Below are 8,779 nucleotides of genomic sequence, written 5' to 3' on the forward strand. Positions count from 1 at the left end.
AGTAAGCAATTCAGCCGGTGATTCGTGGCTGAGGTAAAACAACTTCACAAATACTGCTTTATCTACCAATGTCAACATCGCAATGAAAACCTTATGCAAGTGCCAGTAGTAGAAGTATTCAGAAATTAGTTGTTATTCGTACATCCTGCATTTGACAGGACTCTGATTTGCGTAGTTCTGGTAATTTTCATTCGTGCAACGCTTTCTATCGACAAAAATTTGAACAAAATTTCTTTTCTGTACCAAAAAAAAACTCCTCCCTCACAAACCACATTGAAATATACACAAATGTTCTCAATTTTTATAAATTTATAAACTATTTATGGGACACTCCATACATAGCTTAAATTGTTAATATGACATTCACATAGTTATTGTGAATGGTCGATATTTCTATATGAATATAAAATAATCTTTCAAATATTATCCCCAGAAATTGGTTTTCAGAATTATAATCTATTTTATGTAATTTTCTCTTTTTTTTCTCGGGGAGAAGGGATTTTAAAAAAGAATATTTTTATTCTCTTGCATCAAGAAATGCCAGCCATGATTATCCGGTTGAAGAAATTTCTGAGATCTGCGCGAACTTACAGAACCAACAATACATTTGCAGTGTCTGCCACGCGTATTGATCTTGATGTCTGTGTATGCAAAGCCATTAAGAGTCAGAATAGACCTCTAATGAAGCTTTCAGATGTCTTGAATTTCCAAATGCAATGGAAAAGAAAAAAATGGACTCTAATTCTCTTTCAAGCTATTAACTTACGCATAAAGTTATGTTAATTTCTTGCATCGAAAAGAGGAATGACAGGATTTTTTTTCCATGTACAAGACGTGTTTCAGATCTGATTAATGGACAGTTATTATCTCCAATAATTTCTTGAGAGATATAACTCAACTTATGACGTTCTGGGTCGTCAAAACTAAGTAATAAAATGCTAGATTGCTCTTGCCGTCTATCTAATATCAATGACAGGAATATTTGACCTTAACAGAGATGGGATATTTCGGGCAGAAGATGTCAATGACAGCTGCTGTTTTGGACGCGTAGTGATTTCAGAATTTTAGATATGATATTGGTCAGGTTTTCGAATCAATACGCATACCCAAAACGTGCTCGAAGGTCGAGAAATAATTTCCGCATTTCCGACTGTATTTGCTAACCCTATTTTCACTGCGATTTTAGAGCATAAAATTATTCAAGTTCAGAACGCAGGTCACAAAATGACCATGTTTTCTTGTCCAGAGCCATATAATAATTTGATTGCGAATCACTTCATCTACCATATAGCTTCAACAACAGCATACACTTCATTGAACATAGCATTGATGCCCATAAAAGTAGGAAACGATTGTGATATGGCTCTGGACATTGTGTCCGGTCCTTCGAAGTTTGTCCTCCAAAAATTCTTAAAAACATGAATTTTATTTCCGTGATTCTTTTAAACATGGAGATTGTCTCGAGAGTTCTTTTGACCCATTGAAAATTATTGAATATATGCCCTATTGTAGTTATTAACTGTTATTATTGAAAAGTTTTTTTTTTTAAACATAATATGCCATCAAAGGGGATCGGCCCACAACAACTTTGCCCATCACGATGATTTTTCCCAGTTTTGAAAAGAAAAATGTTTTCTTGGGTTATGAAACTTACTTGGTTGATAGTTTGTGGCCCCTGCAGTCGTCACAACATCCGTTCTGTATGTAAATCAGGCAACCTGAGGTTTGGGGGCATTTCCTGATAAGACGTATTACTAATAAGCCAGTTTTTCGATCAGATTCAATATCAAGAAAAAATTGAAGACCTCAAACTTTCATGAGTTTTGTGCAGGTTGTTTGATTACCAGGTGAGTCTCATTTCGGTTATTATTATTAGTAGTAGATGCAATGAAGATTGTAAAAGCATTGGAGTTTTGGTTTCGCCACCTTACCGAAATAATTTTTTATTTCAGTGAGCAATGTCACCCTTAGGTACCATAAGAGATTTGGAGTCACTTTGTTCTCTTTCCAGTTGTCAGTTTGTCTCACAGTACCAACTTGCAAGGCATAAATTGATGAAATCTTATAATGTGATTATGAATTGAAATTATTCATCAGCTTGAAAAAAAGCTGAAGTATATTTTAAACAGATTCACTCTTACAAGAAACCAACTTGCACAGCAAATGGATGACTGAAGCATCCATCAGACAGATTAAAATGGAAAAATTTAGTGACGTCCACCCTTGAACATGGTTAAAGACGATGATGATACACAGCAAATAGCTTGATTTATTTATGATTTTTTCCATGGAATTTATGTGGGAACCGTTCAATCTGTAACTTTTGAAGCCTTAACTCGTATGGTTTTCTTTAGATTCTCGATTTTTTCAGCTCTTTCAATATTAGATTTTACTCATTTTGTAAAGATAACGCTCGCTTTTCGATCATTGAACTACTTCAAGTCGTTTTCTGTGTATGGTAGTTTATATTGCAGTGAAACCATCGTTCCATTTGAAGTACTTTATTTCTCTCTTGTTCTTTTCGAAATTCGAATTTGAATTACATCTTTTTTGTGGAAAACTTGTATTCTTATAATAACGAATGAATTTTTAATGTATATAATTTGTATACTTTCACCTTTAACGTGCGCTTTTCAAATTCATCCTAATGTTCCGTGGACCCGATTTAAGGTAAGGGTCGTAATTTAGTCATATATAAAAAATAAAATTTCTGTTTTTTAATGTCATTGTGGTTCTGCTGCCACCCTGTGTTGGTCACATTGCCCTAAATCTCCAATCACAGCTTTGTTATATACGCAAATCAGGTAGTGGGGAAAGTCACCCCATTATATGCTGGGTGACTCTTTGCCCACCCTGTTTTTAATTTATTCATAAAAAGGAGGGGTGACCCATTAAAACAAAAACTAAATAATTCATATCTACAAACCCTTAATCAAACACAAACATTTTACTTTCGATTTTCAACCAACGGGTTGAATGAAATAAAGTAAAATTTAAATTTTGAAACTGGGCAAATTCACTCTAGTTGATGGTATTATTCTTTCAATATCCACCGAAACTGGATGCCCCCCATGCCATTGGTATCAGAACGTTTTAAAATCTGCTCATTAATTCTGCCTTTTTTTTCAAATCGAGACATCAAATTCTATTTCACTGTAGTTAGATCAGGAAAACCAGAGCAATTTTTTAAATCACGTCATCCATAGATACGTTCTTTTTCTCTGGCGCGATTCTTATATCCGCTTTCTCTCGTATAGAATTTCAGATATGAAAACGATAAAACTTCATATCTTCCACAGCCTTACTTTATTCATTTTTCCTCGATAAAAAATAAAAGGCTAAAAGAATAGCGAACAAGAAGAAAGATGGCTATTCTAAGAAATTCTATCAGAAAGAAACGATGTGAAGCAACCGATTATCTTCAGAACCCAATACCAGGAAAATGGAAAGGAAAGGATGGAAGGTGTGGTGCGTATAGACGTATACACAACGGGACATAAAAGCGTTCCATGGTATCCAGTGCATCCTACCAATTCTTGGGTGTCAGTCATCTGTTCTACCAGACTGGACGGTGGAAGTGTGTGAGAGCTGTCTCTGCTTTATCGCTCCGATTTTGGAGCGTTTAGCTCTACTAAAAAGGAAAAAAAAAAAAAAAAGGAACACAGCCGATTTCTTATGGGATCAACTCGATGGTGTGTGTGACATTTTTGCACCGACAGGGATTTCTCGCTTGTCTGGCCACATTTCTGCTGCTAGTAGTGGTGCGATATATATTGCCAGCAGCTGCCACCGAAGCAATCATTTGACTTCAGGTTGCAGTTTTTTCCCATTCTTATAGTTCCTCTTTTTCTTGACTTGTTTTTTTTTTTACACCCTTAAGACATAGTGTCGACGGTTTCATGTTTTGTTTGGCGAACTGCCGTCACTCTGTCTGAATTTTCGAGACTGTTACTTTCGAATTTCGAGACTATTTTTATCTGCACCTGAAGTACTGGAATCAAAACAACTCCGGAGAATTTTTTCTCCAATTTTATGGAGTCGATATTGATTTTAAACACCCCTGGACCAGTCTTGAAACTTGAATGGAACAATCAGTTGTTTCATAATTTTTTTTTGTACTAAATTTGACGTGAGTGGTTCTGAAGTAAGTAAAAGCTGAAACATTTTATGACAAGAATGTCGCTCTCCACTTGTTAATACAAGATATACAGAAGACTGGATGTTGTGAAGATATTTATTATTTGAGATGTTAATTTTTTAAGGAAGGAAAAAACTCATCTCTGCCTCTACCGGGAGTCGAACCCGGGTCCCTCGATTGCCGGACGAGTGCTCTGACCACTAAGCTACAGAGGAGATAGAGATTTTCCTTCGCTATTTTTTTTTCCTTCCTTAAAAAATTAACATCTCAAATAATAAATATCTTCACAACATCCAGTCTTCTGTATATCTTGTATTAACAAGTGGAGAGCGACATTCTTGTCATATATATAGCCCTCTGGTGGCTCGTCGTCCATGAGCTATTAGCTGATCGGTTTCACCGTCCATTGCACGGTTCCGTTCGGCATATATACGCTCTAGCGGAGGAAAAAATCCCTATCTCCTCTGTAGCTTAGTGGTCAGAGCACTCGTCTGGCAATCGAGGGACCCGGGTTCGACTCCCGGTAGAGGCAGAGATGAGGTTTTTCCTTCCTTAAAAAATTAACATCTCAAATAATAAATATCTTCACAACATCCAGTCTTCTGTATATCTTGTATGAAACATTTTGTTTCAAAACATTGTTGCATATTTTTGAAATACGAATGTGAAATTGAAATTTTCGAATTGATTCAAAATTTAAAGCAGTCATTCGCCAGTGAAGTTTGATTTGATTTACAACATATTTTATGTAGGCAGAAAGGAAATTTTCTTGGCCGTATTTTTCTAGCGATCCTTTGATCCTGGAGTGATACTTCCAATTAGAAAAATTATCAAAATGACGTACAAAAATGTACTAAGGTACGCCATTCGTGTTAAAATGGATTTTATAGTTAATAAAATATAAAGAGATTAACTTTTTATACGGATATACATTTTCAAAAATCCAATTAGAAAGTTGTTGCCCGGTTTCTCTTGAATCTAACGTAAATAAATATCACGTTTCCAAGTGCAATATTCTTTAAGATATTTAAATCCAAAAATTGGGGAAAAATTCGGAAACAACAGCATAATGGGATTGTCTGTTAGTTTATGCTGTTTTTTTTTAAACTCTTCTCCAAATTTTTAATCCAAATATCTCAGCACATGGAAACGTAGACTATTATTATTCATTTCTTTTTTTTGTCTCAGAAGAGCTAAATAGACAACTTTTCAATTGGGTTTATAAACACAGGGTGTGCGTACAAAAAGTTGATTTTTATATTTTAATAGCTGTACAACCTTTGCATTATGAATGAAGCGTTATTTGGATACTTTCTCCTGATTAGAAATATTTTTTCTAGGATCAACAGTTCGCCATTAAAATGTAGCCTTTCCTTATTACTCTGTATATAAAAAAGAGATACATGTTACTGGTAAGCAGATTAATGGATTAGTGTATACTGTGAATTCAAATTTGGGAATAAAAATTATAGTATAGTCAAAATTAAAAAAACAATTTTTAACGATCATGTTTCGAATGAAGAAAAAGAAGCGGTGAGTCAAAACAGACAAAATGAATTTAAAAAAATTAGTCAATAAAAAGTATTCTCGAAATGAGGAAAAATAACAAAGAGAAATCATGAATCTCGAAAACAACGCACTCAATGAAAAGAAAAAATCACCAAAAATAATAACAGAAAGAATAAAAATGATAGAAACAATAAAAATGATAGAAACAATAAAAATGATAGAAACAATAAAAATGATAGAAACAATAAAAATGATAGAAACAATAAAAATTAAAGAAAATGTGTCCCCAAAGTTATGCTGTTGAAATAAACTCAAATTTACCAGACAGATATTATAACACACACACACAAACTTATCATCTGAAGTTGGCGCAAATGCGAGTTATTCCCCCCACCCCTCCCATTTCTAATGATTTAAAAATGGATTAATAGAATTTTTTGAATCAAGAAATGTGGCTGTGCTTCTTTGAAGTCCAGTGGTAAGGGAGCTGTCTTCTGACTGTGCAGGTCTGGGTTCGAATACCGGTTCGGGCATGGATGTCTTCTAACACTATTAACTTCCCTGGGCAGATCTTAAAGATCCCTTGGCAATGCGTGATGATCACGTTGTGTAAAAAATAAATAAATAAAATATTTTCTGATTAATCACTCATGGCATCAATAAATTCCATTACAAACTGAATTTCAAGTAAGAAATTTTGAAATTTTGTGCAGGTACTGAAAGAAACGTTAGAATATCATATAAATATTTAAAAACAATATCTGAATTTCGTGAATAGGTAATAAAAAGTTATGAATTATATAAATATGTATTAAAAAATCATGAATTATATAAATATGTGTTAAAAAATCATGAATTATATAAATATGTATTAAAAATCATGAATTATATACAAATACAAATACAACGCCACAACAGGCAAAATGTCCAACGAGGTGTCAACGAACATATAGGTATGTTCTAAAAATTATGAATTATGTGAATACAAATTGTTTAATACGTAATAAAAAAATGAGAAATGAGTATTAAAGAAAAATTAGAGAAATAAATGATTATCAAAAATATAATGAGAAACCTGTGAGAGTACGTCATGGAAAAGTACAAACTGCACGTATAAGTTATATTATTTCGTATGTATTATTTCGTGTATGAATAGATGATAAAATAAATTGTGATTTTTCATGGGTATATTTATTTAAAAACTACAGATTTGGGTATGCGTACTTTAAAAAAAGAATTATGAGGTTTCCATGAGTACTTGGAAAAAAATATATTTACGTGAATAGTCAGTAATACTATGAAATTTACGTAAATAGTCAGTAATACTATGAAATTTACGTAAATAGTCAGTATTACTATGAAATTTACGTAAATAGTCAGTAATACTATGAAATTTACGTAAATAGTAAGTAAATATTACATGAAGAGTCAATCAAAATTACAAGATTTATACGACACACACACAAAAAAAATATGGCATTTACATAAAAATACGTAGTGAAAAAATTAAATGTTTTAATAAATATGTAAAAAGAAAATTCGACAATTTTACATGAATACGCAATGAAAACGATAAAATATGATCAGAACAAAATAAACATTTATGAGAATCAACACCACACAATACGTAAAATGATAAAAATTAAGAAAACAAAACTATTATCAGAAAAAAAAATATTTATAACCACTATCACATAATAGATAGTATCTACTTTTTTGTGAATTTATAAATATATAACTCATAAAAAATACTGGAATAAATTGAATATTCCATGATTATCCATCTTGCATATTGTCTATAATACTCCACATCATAACTTATTAATATAGCTCATGTACTTAATGAAATATATTCAAATATTTCTGATGATCCTAATGCGAAGAGAGATTTAAATTCATCATCCACTCATTAAGGATTATTCTGAAATGGTATTCAAATGGGAGAAAACAAAAAAAAACAATAGAATAATTAATTATCTTACGCATCACCCCTTAAAAATAGAAAAATTAACTTTTGATGCTAATTACGATGGAATATAACCAAACCTCCTTTCCACATCGAAAGCACGTAATTCATCAACATCATCGTCTTTTTTAGATCATTTAAATGAATGATGAGTTTTAATTTTGTAACTTGATGCATGAATAATATTTTACTCATTTTGATTTTACTCATTTTTTTGTTATTCCAAGTTTTCTTCTTATAATTAATCGTTAAAATAAATGAGTTTAAAAACCACTGGTATGAATTAGCCCGCTTCAAAAAAAAAAACTGATTGGTATATGAGGAAAAAAGTTTTAAGGGAAAAAAAACTATTCAAATCAATTAACTCGAAAGAAAACTAATTTAAAAGAGGATTCTTAGAAAAAAAAATTGCGGATTAAGATTCAAATTACTGGAAAATATTTAATTTATGCATTTTTTATTTTTGCATCAAGAGATAATGTAATTTTTTATGGGTTTTGTACCGCGTTATAAAGCCCGAAATTAATGTCATGTATGAATCAATATAACGATGTTAATTAATAAAATTTTTGATTTAAATGGAATTGTCATTTTATTATGAGATACAGAATTCAATATTTCGGATCAATGATCCAGAGAGATGCGTTTTTTTTTTTACTGATATGGATATACCTACTAAATAATGTATATATACGAGTATTCATTCATCGATTTTTGTCCTGGAATCTCTGGAGTGTGTCTTCTTTTATCGTCTTTTCTGGAGTGTATCTTCGTGGAGTTGTCGATTTTCAGGATACGAGGTATTGATGGTATAGATCCTCCCGCTGTGCTGTAGCAAAAATAATTGTTCACTGAGCATGATGCATGAACAAAAAAGCGCTCACCATGGGGATTCATTTCCTTCATGTTGTCTCGTTGCGTTTTACTAATATTTTTTTCTCCCATGGCTTGTCTATTCGTTGCATGTGGATATTATAAAGTTTCGCGGTTAGCCATTATTCACGACTCGATTACTTGTCTTAAACGTATCCGGGATAAGTTTTTGTCGGTTCGTTTTCTACGAATCCATCGCCTAAGATAGTGATGGCGAACCACGGCCTGCGGACCAGATGCGGCCCGCTTAGAGGTTCTACGCAGCCCACCTCTGATTTCAAAAAAATTGTATG

The 8,779-nt window shown here is 32.5% G+C and overlaps 1 non-coding gene across 1 annotated transcript; it reads left to right on the plus strand.

The window, feature by feature from the left end:
* The first annotated feature begins 4,598 nt into the window (after positions 1-4,598).
* TRNAA-GGC (transfer RNA alanine (anticodon GGC)) lies at positions 4,599-4,670 on the plus strand. Its single transcript has one exon. It is a non-coding gene; the product is annotated as a tRNA-Ala (tRNA).
* Positions 4,671-8,779: the final 4,109 nt, after the last annotated feature.

Source organism: Pholcus phalangioides, unplaced genomic scaffold (genome assembly GCF_987345545.1).
Source record: "Pholcus phalangioides strain wild (caught in Gottingen) unplaced genomic scaffold, Ppha-v1.0 ptg000042l_1, whole genome shotgun sequence".
NCBI lineage: Eukaryota > Metazoa > Arthropoda > Arachnida > Araneae > Pholcidae > Pholcus > Pholcus phalangioides.